The sequence below is a fragment of the Stenella coeruleoalba genome (genome assembly GCF_951394435.1).
Source record: "Stenella coeruleoalba genome assembly, chromosome: 5".
In the NCBI taxonomy this organism is placed as follows: Eukaryota; Metazoa; Chordata; class Mammalia; order Artiodactyla; family Delphinidae; genus Stenella; species Stenella coeruleoalba.
The window spans coordinates 87,955,365-87,976,569 of NC_137150.1; the positions used below are offsets into that span (position 1 = coordinate 87,955,365).

General features: G+C 35.2%; 1 protein-coding gene across 14 annotated transcripts in view; it reads right to left on the reverse strand.

Moving 5' to 3' along the window:
- Window positions 1-21,205, reverse strand: part of LOC307186545 (uncharacterized protein) — a 1,017,825-nt gene that overhangs the window by 357,101 nt on the left and 639,519 nt on the right. The gene's annotated exons all lie outside the window — the stretch shown is intronic.

A 21,205-nucleotide genomic window follows, 5' to 3' on the forward strand; every position in this document is an offset into this window, starting at 1 on the left:
CTAAGGAAGGAGTTATGTGACCTCCTGTGCTCTTCTATCTGTACTAGCAAGAATGACTTCACACTTTTAAAGCAAAGAAACCACAGAGGTTTGAACTTTGCAAAAATTCCATGAGTTTGAAACAGACACAGTTTGGCTAGTGGGTGAATTTATAAAACAGGGTTTTTTTTTTTGGTGCATCCTCAGCTTCCTTCATCTATGTTCCATTTGGTTATCTCTTTCCTCCGTTTTCTTCCGACGTTATTTCTTTGTACCTGTTTCTTGGTTGGATCATATTTTCAAGTCTCTAACTGGAGACGCCACCTGTGGATAGCGCCTTCTGTCTGCTAACACTGCCACTGAAAATTCCCTTTGTTCCTCTCCCATTCTGGTTTCATACAATTCCACCAGTGTCACTTTTTTTTTTTTCACACTGACAAAATAGAGACTTCTACACAGAACAAGAAGTATACTTCATTATACTGTGGGGCTAATAGTGTGCAGCTTTATATTGTTTGGAAGAAGAAACTTGTAATCTATTTTTGATTATAGGTAGACATTAACCCATCCTTCCTGTCACGCAGTCAAGGCCTGCCTTATTTACCCCTAACTTATGGTTGCCACCACTGTAATCATCACTCTGAAGGGCAGTCCAATCCACCTTAGCCAGTGCACTGTTTCTCCCTGCTATTTCTCCTCCTCTTCTTCTTTGCTCCCTTTTGCCTTAAGAGCCTTCATATCTCCAATAATCAGTTTTCTAACTTCTCTCATAAAGTTCAAGGCCAATTTAGGGCAGACTCTTTCGCAGCAGAATTCCCATGTGAATTGTGAACAGATGAAGGGTTACTTACTCGGTGCTCCTTTTTCTTACAACTGAGGGCAGAAGTGTTCATGACCACCCTCCTCCACCATCCCTCTTTTGTTCTTTATTTCAGAATCTGAGCTATTTGTTTACTTATTCATATTTTATTCTTTGTACATATTATATGTGTTAGGAAATGTGCTAGATTCTAGGGATACAGTAATAAGTAAAAAATAAGAGAAATTCTTTGTGCCCTTTAAGCATACAGCTAGCTTAGCACGGGAAGATGGACATCAAGAAAAGAATCACACACATAAACATATTCAATAATACTGTCCTGAGATAAGTGCTACAAAGAGCATATAATGTTATGAAGCTGTATAAACAGGGAAAATGGAAGTGACAACAGGCCAGTCATGGAAGTGACAACAGCCTGAATCTGAAGAAAGACTGGGAGTTGGCTAGGCCAGAGGGAGAAAGGGGTATATACTGGGTTGAATAGTGTCCCACCAAAATTCATGCCCACCTAGAACCTTAGAATGTGACATTACTTGAAAACAGGGAGGGTCTCTATAAATGTAATGAACTTAAGACGAGACTATACTGTATTAGGATGGGCCTTGATCTGATGACGGGTGTCCTTATAAGAAGAGAGAAATGGAACACAAAGATGCACACAGAAGGAAGATGATGTGAAGATATAGAGACAGAAGGTAATATAAAGACAGAGGCAGAGATTGGATTCATGTGTCCAAAGGCCAAAGAATGGTAAGGACTGCTGGCCACCAGCAGAAATGAAGGAAAAGGCATGGGATGGTTTCTCCCTCAGAGCCTCTAGAAGGAATTGATCCTGCTGACACCTTGATATCAGACTTCTAGCATCTAGACCTGCGAGACAATAAATTTCTGCTGTTTTAAGACACTCAGTTTGTGGTACTTTGTCATGACATCCATAGGAAACTATGAATAGGAAGACTGACTCCATTGGCTATCACTCTCAATGACCCACTGGGAAATTTTGGACTTCCCAGCGCCATACCTCTGGGATCTGCATGGTTGGTGGTCCCGGTCCCCATAGTGTAACAGTTAACTGAATAGTCAATAGTAGGTTGGATGTCCTGATCTCCCATGATCTAGTTAACATTTGTAGAATGCTGCTTTCACAAATTATATAAAAGTCTTTTCAAAAACACACAGTTCATTCATCAAGATAGACATATAGGACATCACAGGATGAAAGTGTATGAAGCTGCAGGAATTAGTCATCCCACCAATACAATTAATAAGTGGAAAAGAACTGAGTCAAGTGTGTTGGTATCAAGTTGTGAAAGCATGGGATAGAGAGAGAATCTGTGTCTGGAATTCTAGGATATAATGGCTATGGAAGAGGGGCACCAGGACCATCAAAGTCTGCCACCAAGTTTTTGAGGCTCCTTGTATACATGGACCAACAAGTAGGCAGAGTCGTCACCATCCTGAGTAATTAAACATCATTAGTCGGAGGAGGGAGGAATGCCTTTACACAGTTTAGTCATGGAGGTCTCTGTATAGATCCAGGTCACCCACTTGGGCATCTCCTGGTAGTGCTTTGCCCATGTTGCCTGTGAATGAACATGTGTAGCAACTCTGGCTTGAAAACAGTGTGACTGCCAAAGGTTCAGACTGCTGAAGAAGAAAAGTTTGGATCACACTACCAGGTAAGTCTCAATCACATGCCCAAGTGATAGCTGAAGGTGAGAGGAATATAGAATGGAGAACAGCAAGGAGAGGCTAAGTACCAACTAAATCCCTGAGACCAACTAAGAAGCATGGGCTATAGTTCTTCCCACTAAACTCCCTCTTTTATGTTATCCCTCAGAAATAAAAGCCCAAAGGAACTATGAAGAAGCTGTTCTCCAAACCTGCATGAAGAAATAGACCTGTTTGGAGCAAGGGGTGGACATGGTAGCTATAAAAAAAGAGCATCTTAGGTCTACTACTTTCTCTTCTTGATCCTGGCCAAGTTCTAAGCACGGTTGGGAGTACTAACACAGGCCCATTTCCTGCAAGACATAGAACTCTTTTAACAGGAAACTGGCTCAAGAATTCCTTATCAACCTGGCTGAAACCCTGTAATTGTTCGGCAGTTGACCCTTCCTCTGCCTTTCCTTCACAGATATCACACCTACATTGCAACCCGAAGGCTCTCTTTTTCTTGTCTGGCCTCCTGTCCTTTAACCTCTGCAAGTGTAAGCATGACTTGCACATTTACTCCTGTCTTGGCAACTGCTTCCTGGAGGATGTGAGCTAACACAGCACTTGAGAGAAAGTGAAACAACAATGCAGTGGGAAAAGAGTGAGGGGAGGCATGGTGCCAGATTAGACCGCAGATGCAAGTAGACCCAGACCACTAGACTATGTAAGGACTTCTGTTTTGTATTTTGATCTTCACCGTAAGAAAACTGAGAAACCTCTCTAAGAAGACAATGCAAAGGAAACCCTGTAATGAAATGTTTACTTGAAATATGAACTCTTCAGGATTGTTTGAATGTAAACACTGGCAAGAAGCATACATTTGTATATTTTTCTTCAGCTAGAGTTTCTACAATGAACTATAGGGAAATACAACAGCAAACCTGAGCTTCTAAGTCCATAAACGATAACAAGTCACCAAACTCCAATAACAATCTGTGTCATTAAAAAGCCAGTTAAAGAAAGACTTCTTAAAATGGTACAGGTTAGGGCTTCCCTGGTGGCGCAGTGGTTGAGAGTCTGCTTGCCGATGCAGGGGACACGGGTTCGTACCCCGGTCCAGGAAGATCCCACATGCCACGGAGCGGCTGGGCCCGTGAGCCATGGCCACTGAGCCTGCGCGTCCAGAGCCTGTGCTCCACAACGGGAAAGGCCACAACAGTGAGAGGCCCGTGTACCACAAAAAAAAAAAAAAAAAAAAAGGTACAGGTTGATCTTCCTAGTAGCAAGAAAATATAATCACCTTGACTAAATTAAGCAGGAAAAGAATATCTTTGGAATGATATCAACAGTTTATAGAATTGAAAATTCTACAGACTCAACGTGATGGCCATGAAAATGTACCTTTGGAGACACCCCAATATTCACATCAGACACTGCTTTCTCCAAGCCACTCCCAGCCAATGACTGAGCACAGCAAAGTACTACAGATAAGCTGGGCTACTTCTGCCCAATATGCGATTTCACTAATGTGCAACTTTTTCTTAGAGACATCCCAGTGACCTGACCAAAACTCTCAAAAATGCACAGTCCTGTCCTTCTTATCCCTCTCCTTTCATGGGTGTCAGACCTGCAACACAGTCTGAAGGCTTTCCTGGTTTATTGCTGCTTCCTTCCCTTTCTTCATCCTCTTCACACATTTCCCCCTATTAAATCTTTTTCTCATCTTAATCCATCTGGTGTATGCTTCTTGGAGGCTACCAAGGTTTTTAAAATGGACAAAAACCAAGGGAGAGGGACTGAACCACAAAACCACCACCATGTTCACCCCAGAGGAACAGCCAGGTCAAACACTGTCACTGCTTTGCCCTATATCATCATCAGAAACAGTCACCAGTACTGCGGCCAGACTCCTGTCTCTCCTGCAACCATCCACATCATAATAAATATTTTCTCAATTGTCCTTGTATTTCACATGACTCCCTCAAAGATTCAAAGTCCCAGGAAGTAGTGAATGATTAGCTGAGCCTGAATATGTGTCTGGGCTGCCAGTGAAAGAAAAAGGAAATGTTGTTCTTTAGATTATTCTAGAGGAAGGCAGTGTATTGCATTCCACAAATATTTCAATATTTCACAAATATTTCATGTATTGCATTCCACAAATATTTCATGAATATTTCACAAAAACATTCATAGCAAGTGCAGACCAAAATTTTTTGGTAAATAATGAAAACATGCTTTAATAAGGACTTCAAAAATTTTACTAAATTTTATTTTAAAAAGAGCATAAGATATCGTTGTATATTTGACAGAAAGTAGGTTGTACATTAATCTTTAGAAATCGTGAACTGTTTATCTGTGATTATTCCAGCCAAATTTGATATTAGCCCGATGTAGTATTTGTAAAGTTTAACTTTTAAAACACAATAAAAATAGTCACATCTGCAAATTATTCAAGAATCTTATCAATTTTCCTAATAGCTTCCTTTAATCCTTTGATATTCGAGTCATTCTCTTTGAAATGCCAATCATACCATTATTCTTTTACTTTAATTTTAACTGGTTTAACTTCGCCAATCCAAGAGACAGAGTGCTCTGAGCTCTGATTCAGACTGCTTGCACTTGTTGCCCTTGCTAGCTCATCACCTTTGAGCTAAGTTGCAGAGACTAGTTACTCTGTGTGAATTTTTTTCTCCACCTAAAAATGAAGATAATTAAAGAACCCCCTTCATAAGTTTGTTGAGAGGACTAAATATGTATATATCTTGGAACAGTGCCTAACACACAGCAAGTGTTCAATAAGTGTAAACTGCTATCATAATTTTTATTTGATAATACTTTGTCTGAGGTGTCAGAATATCCCTAATATCATTTCCTTGGATTTCTTGAAACCATGCATCAGTTGCAAATTTTACAGGTTAAATTTGCAGTTGAGTTGCATTTTTAATAATATTTTGGTTTTTCAGGGTAAATGGATAGATGATAATGATAGATATGTGTGCATGCACATTAGCAAGAAATTTATTCAGATGTTGACAAATTAATTGGTGTAATGGGTTAAGATAAATGTTATGCTGAACTAAGAGGGATGTCTGAGTGGGGAATAATTAAATAAGTGGTGGCTTAATTAGTTAATATTTTTATACTATGACTACATTTGTATGTATTTCTCTAGTGGATTTATGTAAAAGAAAATCAGTTATATAACATAAGAAGAAAGTGGTAGAAGAGATGGATTCTGGACCAAAGTTGTATTTTTAATTTTTTTAAACTTTCTAATCTATTCTCCTGTAGTTACTGGTTTGAAAATGACTATTCTAGAAAGTAAAAATCTTTTCTATTTTGGAGCTTGCAAATAGCTCATAAAAATAATATTCATTCAGATAAACTTCGTTTTAAGTATTACTATCATGAAAGATGTTGAAAACAGCATAGGAAATATTTTTTAATGAAACAATACATAAATTTTTTGAGGGTCTCAGACAGCTTCATTAATTTTTTTTTTTTTTTTGCGGTATACGGGCCTCTCACTGCTGTGGCCTCTCCCGCTGCGGAGCACAGGCTCCGGACGCGCAGGCTCAGCGGCCATGGCTCATGGGCCCAGCTGATCCGTGGCATGTGGGATCTTCCCGGACCGGGGCACGAACCCATGTCCCCTGCATCGGCAGGCGGACTCTCAACCACTGCGCCACCAGGGAAGCCCAGCTTCCTTAATTTTTAAAATCTCATTTACTATGTAAATTTGGCGTGAGGAAAAGCTTTAGAGATTTTTTTTTTTCCAGTTCTCTTAGGATAGAGACTAAAATCCTTAATGCATCATACAGGGACATTCTTGCTGGTCCATCCTCATCTCTCAGCCTTCTTTCCTTTCTGTTCTCCAGGAAAGCAGCCTTTTAACATTTCCTCTTGTAGATCATACCCTCTCTAGCCATCAGTCCTTTGAACATCTTATTCCCTCCTCCTAGACTCCTTTCTTCCCACTCGTGTCCCGTTGCCTATTAACTATAACTCATTCCTAAAATTTCGGTTCAATTATTATGTTCTCAAGGAAATCTTGCCTGATCATCAATTTTTCAGTACTCTCAAAGACCTTATGTTCCTTTCCCTCATGACAATTCTTATCCATTAGTTATTAGTGGTTATTTACCCTCCACAGATTATAAACATCACGAAAGCATAAAGCATGTCTTTACTTTTCCCGGCTGGAATCCATTGCCTAGCAGAGTTCTGGCCACACAGTAGGTACTTAATATACATTTATCGTGTGTTTTAAAAAAGATATTTATGCAAAATAAGTTAATGAATGGGCTTTGTTGAGTCAATGAACCTATTTAAATTTCATGCATTTGTGTGTGAGTATATTTTAAGAGAAAAGAATCAATAGTTTCTGTTAAATGTGCACCAACGTTTTAAAAATATAGATTGAGGACAATGAAGATTCAGAGGGTTTAAGATTCTTCTCAAAGTCATTGAGGCCATAAGTAGACAGACTAGGGTTTAAACCTAGTCTTTCTGCTTCCAACTGCAGGAAAAATCTAATATATTACAGTACATGTTTTAACATTATTCAAATAGCAACTTAAAAAAAATGGTGTATACTACACACTGTCCTAGGTGCTAGGGATTCAGAGAGTAAAGGCACAGACCATTTCAAATAGATGTTTACAATAAAGAATGCATTCATTGCATACAAAATGTTACCAAAACTAGAAATAATAGAATATGACTCTCTCTAAACTCAACAGAAATATATACATATGTAAATACTTATTAGTTTTTACAGAGCATCTCACAGCACTATATATGTGGTCCTTTCTAACAACCCTGTGAGTTGTTTGTAAATTTTATTTCCTCCATTTTTCAAATAAGGGAACTGACATTAGTAATTTATTCAAAATTACATATCTATTTGGAGATAGAGGAGTTGTGGCCAGGTAGAACCCCTGGTTCCTGTAGTAGGCTCTTCTCCATAAACTTCACTGCAGTAAAAAATAAATAACATTTTAGGATAACAGAAAATTCAAGCTTCTAGGCTGCTAAACAAAGGATACTTTCCTCATTATGGTAAAAAATGATGATAATGATCATGATGCTCACATATTTTTTTTTAATTATAAGGAATGCTCTTTTGAATGTCATAATATAGGAAATCTATTAGTAGTAATTCATTTCATAACAATATGGCTGACTGACTCCAAATATGTTGATGTTTTGCCCATTGCAGTATCCTGGGGTGTAAAGAAAAATTTGCGCATATGCTGAAGAACTCTGTGTCTTTGCAGATGAATAGGTAATGTGGATATTTTCTATATTATCCAAGGTAAAAACAAAAACAAAATCTTAGGCTAAGGTAAGAGGGACAACTATGACACCTGGTCTAATTCATATCATGTTTCATACTCTAGTCTACTTCTGAGACTCATCAGCAACCCCCTTCCCACTTCCTCCTTGACTATTCAAATTCCACATACTTTCAATGTCTTGCTCAACTCTTTGCTTCTTTGATTAGTATTCAATGGAGTTTGCCAACCCATACCAATTTCTCCTTTCTCAAATGTCTTTAGGTCTGAGCCAATGATTCTCAGTCTATTTTTATCCAAGAAATAACAGACATCTGCATTTACAACCTATTCCCCCCTAGATATACTCATATTTTAATATCCCCAAAATATTTTTCAACAATATAAAGCAAAAGATTACATACATTTTGGACATAGAATGCATAAGAATATCTACAACATATGAATAAATAGTAATAGCCTCTCAAAATGGTAAAACATGGAAGCCTGAAACATATAGTCGTAGCTAACACTTCCATAGTACTTGCCATATATCAAGAACTCTAAGTTGTTTATTCCTCACAACAACTTGATAAAGTAGGAATAGTATTATCCCTATTTTACAGATGAGAAAATAAAAGTACAAATAAGTTAAATGACTGGCCCAAGAAAACAGAACTAGTAAACCACAAAGCTAAGACTTGAATTTATGCAACCTGACTCCTTAGCCCATGGTTTTAACTGAGTTCACTTTTACATTGTGAGCACAATTTCTAAGACTTGCCAGCTGTAACTGCAAATGTTTCTTTCCCATCAGAAAACATATCAGATTACAAGTGAGATAATATTATTGTAAAGATTTTAATATATGAAATAAATAATTCAAAGCCTTAGAGAATTATTAATAAAAACTTTCTTACATACAGCATGTAACTGATAAATTAAGACATATAAGCCCAGAGTTACTAACTTAAATTTAGAAATGACTATTCACCGCAGTAAATTTGTAAACAACGTGGATACACAGCCTAGTGTTTATGCCATCATATGCCCATTACGCTAGGGCAGTTGCTGAGTACTGGTAGGTGTTTAATTGGTGAAAACTTTCTGACTTACCTTGTTAATTCACCTAAGAAGACAGTTTTTCAAACTTGGCTGTACATTAAGATCAACACGGGAGCTCCTTAAAAAGCAAACAGCAAGACTTCACTCTCCTTGAGATTCTGATTTAATTTGCGTGGGTGGGTGCACACCTCAGGTGATTCTAATGTACAGTGAGGGTTGAGAACCAAGGATCTAACAGGTGGTTACTTTTAGAGTAATTGAGGCTGGAGGAGGGAGTGGTGGTAGTGCTGGAAGGCAGGAAAGAGCAGCAATAGGTAAGAATAAAGAAAGGGAGAAATTTAAAGAAAAAAGTCATTCATTTATACTTTTCATCTTAAAATAACCCCTACAGTTAATTATGTTTTTTCCTATAAATGGGTTTTTAGCAATGTTTTATCATTTATATTTTCATGTAATTAGAATGTATGCAATTTCCATCTCCAAAATAGTCCCTGAAACCTTAATTTTACATTTGGGATAATAATTAAAGGGAGATTTTTTTAAATCTTAGAATTAAAATCACACTGTCTTAGATCATACTGCCAGGAAAAGTAATATATTTGTTTGCTGAATATATTAATGCATAAATCAATGAATAACATTTATGGGATTAACATCCTCCATTTCCCCTTGTTTTCTAAAGCTTTCTTTCTATTGAAGTTGAGCTCCCATTACCGCATAACTCAACCCCTTTGAGGCAGGTCCATTAGCCTTCAGTGACATATCTCAAGAGAACACCATGCAATCACACAGATCCGGGCCTTCTGAATATGTGTTTCATCTGCTGATAGTAAATTTCTAAATTCAGTTCACTCCCTAACCCTATAGATATTCATCTCACTGCCATTTAAATTCTCCTATCAATTAACCTACCATGTTTTAACATTTTTTATTGCTTTTTTTGGTCACCAATATGCCAGAGACCCTAAAAGTACTTTTACCTCTAGAAATCACAAGTTATGCCAGTCTCTTCTTACTCTTTGTTGATAAAATGGCTTTTTCTTTTCCAATGTGTGTTGGTTTCATTTAGAGGCAAAATCTAATTCAGAACTTGCTCAGGAAATACTGTTAAGTTTTGAAAAGAAAACCTATGAGTAATCTAGAAATCTATTTCATTGTCTATAATTTAACAAAATATTATCCATGCAATGGCTTTGAGGCATACAGAAAGAAAATGAAGTTTGTGCTTTGAGGAAATAAAGAAACTTAATGGTAAAAAAAAAACACAAAAATCTATTCAATATACCTCATTTTCTGTTATTGAATACTCCAGTATTGGTAAATAACTCATTTTTAGAGATTTTGATTAGATTTTTGAGCACCTAGTGTTATGTATTACCCATGATTCATTTATCTGACATGTAAAAACCAGATTAAATGGTTTTCATTAACTAGAAAGAATTAATCCATTAATTTTTAGAAAATTCATTTCATTTCCATTGTTTAATGCTCTTACTCCTTTTATAAAATAGGTTTATAATAAATTGTGAAGATCTTATCCCTCTTTAAAATTAAAGTAATATGGGAATTTTCCATTAAAATGATGTTAGGTTGAAAATGCCATCTTCAGTGTTTTTATTTATAAATGTTAATTATTTTCCTCCTATGAACTTCATTTTTTCAAATTAAAATTAATTTAAATCTTGATACTTTTTTAGGATACCATTTTCATTCTAATTTAAAGGAAATTAATAATCAAAAAGATTTATTTTAGAGAATGTAAATGTTAACAAATACAGTTTTATCTTAATTTACATATTTCAATGTATTCCAGTAAAAGCATTATTAAAATTTTATTTGTTCTTTTTTGTTTGTTGTAACAATCTATGAGTAAGCATGTAAGCATGAAAGTCAATTCTAAATTTCACTGTCAATTGCTACTACCTTTTGTGTTAATTCTCAGCCCATCACAAATATTATATATAAAATACCAAAACAGCAAGAGAATAAAGTTCTTACTATTTCAAAGTTAAGAATTACTGTTGCTGCTGATCATATTGCGGGAGAACACAAAATTATAAAAATATCATCGAATCTCTATTTGTGTTGTTATTTTGTTAATAAGAATTATATATCATTTATACTAGTAAAGGGCATTCTTCTATCCTTCTCCATTTTTCTGTGCCGGAGTATGATGAAAAATAAAACACAACAAAACATGCACGCACATATTTAAATCATATGACCACAATATATTTGCACTCAGAAGTACTTATCACAATTCAGGAAATTTTTAATAGCTTATAGTTATTCTTACAGGGAGGGGTCCTATTTAAATGTAGATATTCAGCAATACTCACTTACACATTTAGCAAACATTTATCTTTGTGTCCCAGATCTAGTTTTTATATATAAGATCATTGGCTCTTAGAACCTCACAGTAGAGAGGGAACTTAAAATTCATAACAGATCATTATAACACAGTGTCACAGACAAAATTCAATTTTGATGTAGTCATTCAACAAAAACTTCATGATCCACTACAGTGTGCACAGGCCTTGACCTTCTGGGGCTTAGAGTGGGGCAGAGGAGACAGCTCCAACATTGTGTGCTCTGCCTAAAAATAAAGATTTAATTTTTTGATTTATTATTTTTTTCAACTAAACTGCAGACATACTTGAATTTTATTACTTTTTCTGTTAAGGTCCTTTTCTGTTATCTGATCCAATCCAGAATCCCATAATGCATCTAGTTCTTGTGTCTCCTCAGCCTCCTCCAATTTTCAACAGTTCTCCTATCTCACTTGGTCTTTCATAACCTTGACACTCTTGAAGAGTACTGATAAAATATTTTGTAATGCCCCTCATTTTGGGTTTGTCTGATGTTTTCTCACGAGTAGACTGAGTTTATGCATTTTAAGCAAGAGTATCATAAGAGTGTCATATTAGGAGTACATACATGATGCAGATACATCTTTTTATTGGTGATGCTGTCCTTAACTACTTGGTCAAAGTGGTGTCACCAGGTTTTCTACTGTAAAATTACTATTTTCCCTTTGTCATTAAAAAATATCTTGGGGGGCATCCTTTGAGACTATGTAAATATCCTGTATTTCCACAAACGTTTACCCACTGCTTCTAGCATCCATCATGCAACAACAATTACTGTGTTTTACTAATGGTGATTTTCTATATCTCTTGTTTCTTCTACATTTATTATAATTTGGTAAGAAAACATTGTCCCTTCTCCATGTATTTATTTATTCATTATTTATTTATATCATGAGTATTACTTTATTGTAGAGGTTATAATTGAATACTATTGTTATTTATTTTGTTACTCAATCTGCTCCAACTTTACAATTAAATCATCTTTCAGGTTGGCTCCTTTGCCCTTTTAATGTGTCCCCTTCTTTTTATGAGCACTTCTTTACTTTCTGGAATTACAAAATGCTCTATAGGCTCATCCTGTATTTTCCCTGCTCCAGCTCTGGTATCAACTGCTTCTCCAAGGAGCCTGGGTTCCTTTTATTGGAACATGGTCTTTAGAAACCAATATCAGAATGATACGTGTGTTCATTCCTACTAGGATGCCAATTATTTTAAGCCCTCTCTGGGGACAGTGCTAGAAGATCACACTCACACACACACACACACACACACGCACACACACACACACAAACATCCTTCCTACAATGACATACCATCTACACTGATTTCTTTGTCTATCTGCATATGTATTTTTAAAACCATGGCTCTTACTGGTACTTCTGATTCCAATCTCATACCACAGGGTCTATTCTAGTCTTTATCCTTTCCTTATTTATTTGTAACTTATTTTTCTGACAAGGAGAAACTGGCTCTCATTATCTACAATATATGCACTTTGTTCCGCCATGGTACACAAATAAAGTAGTTTTTGAGTGGCTAACCCATGCCTCCATGAGAAACCCAAATATAGCACAGTATTTGTGTACCATTCCTCTTGTCTTTTACCTATATCCAGCCATAATACTGTTTTCCAAACTTTGTTAGGTTTGTCCTTTTCTTCTCTATCATTATTGTTATGTCATTCATTTGTAATCAGTTATTTAATAACTTGTCATTCATTTGTAATAAGTTATTTGTGATAAAATTTTTGTTACAGGTTGCAATCCCTTTTGGGTTTCCCATATTCAGGTTGGCTTTTTAAAATTTATATACCATAAAATTATTCTTGTGGTATATAGTTCTATGGATTTTGACAAACCATGGATTACATTTTATTAAAAGAATTAAATTTAAATGGTTTCACGCTTCAAATTTTCTTTTAATCCCATAGGTCCAACTTTATAGCCACAATGGGCTTAATAAGAGATGTGACTAATTAGTCAGCAAGAAAATATTAAAGAAATGAGTGAGAAATAATTAATGAGGGCAGAAAAAATTAGATTGTTAAAAAAAGACAAAGCAAACAAAAACTATGATTTTCAGCCATTGTTGACTGAACTTAAATAGAAATTGCATATTTCTCATAGCAGCACACTTTGCCCATGATTTCCCATATGCCTGTGTCTTCCTTTTGGTGGAAGTAACGTTGAATGAAGCATGCCCATAGCTTAGTTTTAGAATTTAACTTAAAGTTTTTAGAACTACCATTGACACACAAATCAGCAAAACAATGTTTCTCAGAGTTTCCAGAAGAAAAGGAAATTGCTTGAGTACTTAATTCATTTGCATGTATAAGTACTTGTAGTAATAAAATATGATTTGAGAAACAGATCTATGAGAAATGACAAAATATATAAACTTAACATTGTGTAACTAATTATTTTCTTCTAGAGTCAATTGCTCTCCCACTTTCCTAAATGATTACTTCATGTCGTCTCTCCTCAAATATCAAAAAACCTCCTCCACCATTTGCACTCTTGACTGATGACCTTGCTTCACATTTCTCTGAGAAAATAGATGTAATTAAAATATCATCTTACAAGTCTCCAAAATGTCTACCATCTACCTGTCTATATATTCTGGCTTCTCTTCTACAATATGAACAATAGATAGATGGATAGATAGATAGACAGACAGACAGAACTTTCCTTGCTCCTAACAAAGGCCAATCACTTGCTCAAGGATATTTGACCCAGCAACTGTCGCCTTGCAAGTACAGTAACAATTTTTGTCTCTGTACATTACTGTTACCACAATACAAACATGTTAATGTTTCTATATATTTTATGTCTTTTAAAAATACCCGGCAATGTAAGTGTTCTCTCTAATTCCATTTCTCACGTTTGTTCCACTGAAACCGCTCTTGACAAGGTCACAAATAATATCCATCTACACTGTTAAACCTAACAGACAATTTTAAATTCTCATCTTTTTTGTCTCTCTGTAAATTTAACACTGTTTTTAGCACTCTTTTCTGCTGGAAACAATTCCTTCACTTGGCTCCCAGGACAGTAACTCATCCCATCTCATTCTCAGTCTCACTTTATAGCTCTTCCTCATCTTCCTAACCAAAACAAAACTTCCTAACCAAAATGCCCCAGAATTCAGTTATTGGGTGAATAATGGAATAACTTCTTACACATACTTCCTTGGTGGCCTCACTTGGCCATATGTTTTCAGTACATGTGCATGCTTACGGATTGCAAATGTAAATCCCCAACCTGGAGTTTTCCCTGAATTTCAGAAATATAGATACAATCCCCTACTTAACACATCCACTTGGATGTCTAACTAATGTCTCAAACTTAATGTGTCAAATTGATTTGATCTTTATCCCAAATCCTTCTACTTCTACAGTCCTATCCAGCTCAGCAACTGGTAACTCTATTCTTCAATTGTTAAAAAATCTTGGAGATGTCCTTGACTCCCCTTTTTCTCACACATTCCATCTATTCCTTAAGCAAATATAACTAGCTTTACCTTTACATCAAGAATTTGGTCATTTCTCATATAATTTCTACTGCTATCCCCCCAGACCAAGCTACCGTAATTTGTCACCTGAACTATAGTCCCCTAGTGGGTTTCTATGTTAGCATCTCTTCGCTGCTGTGTAGTCTCAACACAGGAATCAAAGCAAGCCTTCGAAAAGGTATCTACAGAGAACCCTTTTCTGTTGTACGGAAGGAAAGAAACCACGGGTGAGTAAAAATGTAGGTAAGTGTATAGTCAATAATATAGGAGTTGAGACAAGTCCTTGTTTGTGACTTCTAGTGTCTTTGCAGATAGGTTAGGAAGTCATTTGCCTAAGAAAGTCAAGGGAAGATGTGAGGGTGTGAAATATAAGATAATAAAATTTTAAATATTAGCTATGGAGAATGGGCAAAATAATAGAGCAGGGAAATGTATAAGTAATATAAGACAATTTAAATCCTGTTTCAATTTGTGGATCATACTTTTGTATTAGCATTAGTCTGGGTGGTTTGTTGATTTTTCTCCAGCTCAATTTAGCTACCTGTGAATAGAGAACTGAAGCTAGCCAGTTGAAATCATCCAGGGTTGATTTTTTTCCCACCTGGATTTACCACAAAAAGACAACAGAAAAGGTGAGTTGAAGATACTGTCAACAGAGTAAAATCTAGGATGGTCTGAAAATATAAACCAAGAAAACACAGATGTGATGGCTAATTTTATATGTCAACTTCACTAGGCTAAGGGATGCTCAGATAGCTGGTAAAACATTATTTCTGGGTGTGTCTATTAGGGTATTTCTGGAAGAGATATACATTTGAATCAGTAGACTGAGTAAAGAAGATCCACCCTCACCAGTGTGGGTGGGCATCATCCAAACTGCTGAGGGACCCAATAGAACACAAAAGTGGAGGTGAATTTTCTTTCCCTTCTTGAGCTAATACATCCTTCTACTCCTGCCCTCAGATATCAGAGCCCCTGGCTCTTGGGTGTTCAGATATATATATTTAGAGAAGGAAGGAAGGAAGGAAGGGAGGGAGGAAGGGAGGGAAGAAGGAAAGGTTAGAAACAAGGATCTATGTCATCTTTTCAGCAGCAGCAGTGGTATGGGGTTCAATAACTTACAAGTTCTGAGACAACAATTTCAGCATATGAAATTTCTGTACCTGACTGAATTGGTAATTTTAGACAGGCAAAGATTCAGAAAGTTCACATTCAATACACCTATTCTAAGGAAGTTACCTGGGAATGTACTTTAGTGAAGTAAGTATGAAGTCTAAAAAGAGGAAAACAATGGAATTACTCCAAAACTTTGATACAAATAAAGTTCAGAATGACAGTTTGTGATAGACCTGAAGAGAAACCATCCAAAATAAATCAGGAAATCAATACCCTCTAAATTCAAGTAACAGAATAAAAACCTAAAATCCATTAGCCACAACTTAAAGAAGACATTTGTATTTTTTCTAACAAAAAACCAAAAGCAATTTAAAATCTCAATAATATAATATATAAGTATATATAATATATATTGTTGTATATATAATATATATTATTATATATAGTATAATAATAATCAGTGGAAAGAAAAACTACAACAGAGTTGTGATCCAAATATAAAGTAAAGTGACTTCCCTAATCTTAAACCACTGATAGGATGTAGGAAAAGATTAAATTTTACTCTAGGACCATGTGTTTTCAATGGCACAAGGTTATAATGAATCTATTAGAAAGAAACAAAACCCTATCATTCAGCTTGCCTCTGTACTGAGTAATATTACAGTAAAGTAAACCCTGTTATTTGCTTGTAAACATTTAGAATTGACCTTGAGATCAAACAAGGAAGTTTAAATAGGGTTCAACAAACAAACTCATAGAAAAAGATTTGCAGTAACCAGAGGCAGAGAGTGGGAGGAGGGGGGATTGGATGAAGGGAGTCAAAAGGTACAAACTTCCAGTTGTAAAATAAATCAGTTCTAGGGATATAATGTACAACATGATAAATATAATTAACACTGTTGTAGGTAATATATGGCAGTTGTTAAGAGAGTTAATCCTAAGAGTTCTCACCACAAGGGAAAAAATTCTTTTTCCTATTTCTTTTAATTTTGTATCTCTGTGAGATGATGGATGTTCACTAAACTTATTGTGATAATCATTTCATGATGTATGTAAGTTAAATCATTATGCTGTACACAAACTTGTACAGTGCTGTGTGTCAATTACATCTCAGTAATGCTGGAAGGGAAAAAAAGGTAAAATAATAAATAAATAAAGTTTAAAAACAAAATATAAATACTATCTATTCTGAAAATTTAGTAAAACAGCTGACAAAAGTTGGAAGGTTTAGAAAAGAAAGAGAGATGTGGAGGAAAAGGTGGAATCCATAAAGTAAAACACAGCTAACAGAGTTGTAATGTTTAAGAAGGAAAAGAGACATGGTACAAAGTCAAATGTTAAAATAACTATTAATTATTGGAAGTCAACCAAGGATATGAAAGAATAAATTAAAAATAATCACATAAGTATAAATAATGGAGGGGTGGGAATGGTAGGTAAGAGTATATGAATGCAAAGTCTTCATTTTTCATAGAGTCAATAAATAATGTCTAGATAATAATGTTATATGCCTATGACTTATTTTTTGAGGAATAGTCAGCAATAGGAATAAAAATAGAAATTGTTAAAAATGATTTCTTCCAGGGGAAGGCAGTGGGAGGTTAAAGGAATAAGCTGGAGCTGGAGGTGGCTAGATTTTTATTGTAGGCTTTCTGTTGTTTTATTTATGTATTACCATGTGCATGTATAACTTTGTTATACCAAATAGGGCAGTCTCTTTCTCACATAGTTATATAAAAACATCTTGCCTTGATACCTTCTCTAGCCATGGTGTAAGTTACCTAGGAAAAAACCAGAGCAGGAGTCTTAGGAGCTACTCAGCCATGGTGGGTACCTTAACTATAAAGCTCAAGTTGGAGTTTAGAGAAAACCACCAAAGTAGCAGAGAACTAGTAGGTATTAGAAATTCATAGAGAAAGGTAGAGCCTAGAACACAAAAAGCAGGTGCTCACAAAATACAGCTATGAGAGAAAAGAACACTGATAAGTCAGTCTGAACCTATGTCCGAAGCTTCTGTCTACTCACTGGATCCTCAAGAGCTAACTGTTGCCAGAACTGAGCAGGGAAATATTGCACCCAGTTAGAGACAGGGACAATAATAATGAGATCCCCAGAAAGTCCGCCAAATGATTCTTGCCTGACAATTCCATGGTCACTGCTTTAAGTAATCTGAATGAGAGATTACTGAAAAGAAGTCAGTGTCTGCAGTACGCGGGCCTCCCACTGCTGTGGCCTCTCCAGTTGCGGAGCACGGGCTCCGGACGCACAGGCTCAGCGGCCATGGCTCACGGGCCCAGCTGCTCCGCAGCATGTGCGATCCTCCTGGACCGGGGCACGAACCCGCATCCCCTGCATTGGCAGGCGGACTGTCAACCACTGCGCCACCAGGGAGGCCCAGGACTATTATTCTTAATATGATAACAGCAACATCTTTGATTTAGCCTGCTGCAACTGACATAAAATTCAAATATTCTTTTCAGGGCTGGGCAAGTATTTTGGAAGTGTTATTATAATGATGATGATAGTCATAAAAATATTTTATGTAATTTCTTTCACATGAAAATTAACATGTGCCTTCCACATTGCCATCCTATAATTAATGCCATATGTCTTTTTTATTGAAAAGGCAGTTTGGGATGATGTAGAAGGAGAACATCCTTTCAAGCCTGTTCTAAATTATATTACTTACAAAAACATCATTTCCTGAAACCACCAGGAGAATATTACCCTTTTCCTTTATAATCAGATTTTATGTCTACATTAACATATTTAGGCATTGTTTACATGGAAAAGTATCAATTAATATAAATGGTTCTATCCTTTCTTTTCCACCTCCTTTTTTTCTTTTTCTATTCTGTGAGTATCTTCTTTTTCTTTAGTGACTTTTGATCGTTCAATAGTCTTTTGGGCAATGTTTTTATTGTGCTTATTCCTAAAACAATTACTCTTAAGATGTTTCTATAATATTTAGCTCTTTACATTCTGATTACTTTTAACATGTATGTTTTTTCACCATCTTTCTTTTTAAGCATACAATTAATGAATTTACATAATAAATAAACCTGTTTAACCACCATCAAAATTAAGATATAAAGCATTTCTATTACCCCCAAAGTTTCCCGAGTGCCTCTTTGCAGCCAGTGCAATGCATCCCTGAAAATCACTGACTTACTTTCTGTTACTAAAGATTATTTTGACTTTCTAACATTTCACGTAAATGGATTCATACAGTATGAACTTATATTCATATGGCTTATTTCCTACAACATATTATTTTTTATATTCATCCATGTTATCACCTATGTCAGTAGTTTGTTTTTTTTTATCGTTTAGAACTATCCCGTTGTATGAATTTATGAAAATATGTTTAATTTACTTGCTAATAAATATTTGGGTTGCTTTCAGTTCTTGACCCTTATGAATAAACCTTCTATGAATATTACTGTACAAGTCTTTTTAATGGACAAATATTTTTACATCTCTTTGATAACAGTGAAAATGTTGCGTGGTATAACAGGTATACATTTACATTTATAAGATACTGCCAAATAGTTTTCAAAAGTGGCTCTATCATTTTACATTCTCACCTACAATGTATAAGTGTTCAAGTTGCTCTGCATCCTTGCCAACATTGGTTTTCTTTTCAATGGTAGCCATCCTATTAGGTGGGGCATTGCACCTAATTGTGATTTTAACTGGATTTTCCTAATAACTACTGATGCTGAGCATACTTTCAATACTTACTTCATATTCATACACCTTATTTTGTGAAATGTCTGTTCCACTATTTTGATTTTGCCCATTTACCACTGCATTGATTTATTTTTCATTCTGTGATAGCTCTACATCTATATATCTGTATATATAGACATATATATGTATATATAGATATATATTATATATATAATATATGTATACATATATATTATATATGTATAGATATGTATACATATCATATAGATTATATACATATAGATTATATAATATACATATAGATTATATAAATATATCTACATCAAGTTTTGAAATCATGATAGTGCTAGTTCTCCAGCTTTGTCCTTATTTTACAAAACTGTTTAACTATTTTAGGTTGCTTGGGTTTTCATATACATTTTACAATCAAGCATGTCAATTTCTATCAGAATATATCCATTGGCATTTTTATTTAGATTGCAATGAATTAATAAATAACTTCAGGGGAAATTAACACTTTAATTAACAACACTGAATCTCCCAATACATGAACTTGACATATCTCACCATTTATTTATGGCTCCTTTTGTTTCTCTCAGCATTATTTTGTATTTTATTGTGTGTAGGACTAATGTCTGTTTTGATAAATGTTTCTCTATTTCATGCTTTTTACTGTGTAATTCCTTTCTAAATTAGGTTCTACAATCATTTTTATACCATATATTCAGAAATAATCTAATTTAGAGGGGACATTGATAGGCCTAACCCAATTATAGAGTTAAGCCAAGTATCTATTAGACCTTCGAATCTACTCTATATCCTCACAACTCAATGACAGTTTAGTATCCTTGACCATTTCCAACGATAACATCCCTCTTGTTAAAGCAAACCATTATAGCTTTTTAAGTGGTTCTGAATATTAAGTTCTTTTTTTAATGTTAAAGTGAAATATATAGTCTTAATTTTTACCTACCCCTCACCCCATGAAACCCTGAAAAAAACAATCCTAATTGATGTGTAACATAAAAGTCTCTCAAATATTTAAAGACCACTATCAAGTTTGTTTATTTTTTTGTTGTTTTTTTATTGTTTTTTTTTTCCAAGTTAAATACCCCAGTTACTCCAATAGTTAATCATGTGGTCTGAGGTCCCAACAATCCATGTATTGTTTAGACAACCTCCAGCATATGAATAACCCCTCTCCAGGGTTATGTCCAGAACTAAACACAATGCTTACAGTTTGGCCTTTATGGTATTAAATATACTGAGAAGATCATCTCCCTAAACTATGAAAATTCTATATTTTCACAATTTGGTCCTAAGGCGCCTTAGAATTGCATATTCAACAATTAGATTGTTAGTCCTTTGGTTGAGTACGCCTGGAACACTTGATCAATGTTAATTTTTGTTTGTTTCTCAAAATTCTCACAGCTTTATTTTGTAGTGAATTAGAATGCTAAAACAATTGCTCTCACAATGAAGAACCGTTTGTTGAAAATCTCTCCTTTATGTGCCTGTTTTATGCTACCTACATAAGACATTCATTTCCACATTTAGACTAGATATACACCATGTTACCTGAACATGAAATATGTCTCAATTCTAATTGGTTACAGGCTTAGTTAATCAAAAGAAAAGGTCAACAATTAACATAAATGAACATAAACACTTTATCTTTGATGTAAGCCAGGTAAAATAAGAATTTTATGCAATCAAAGAGA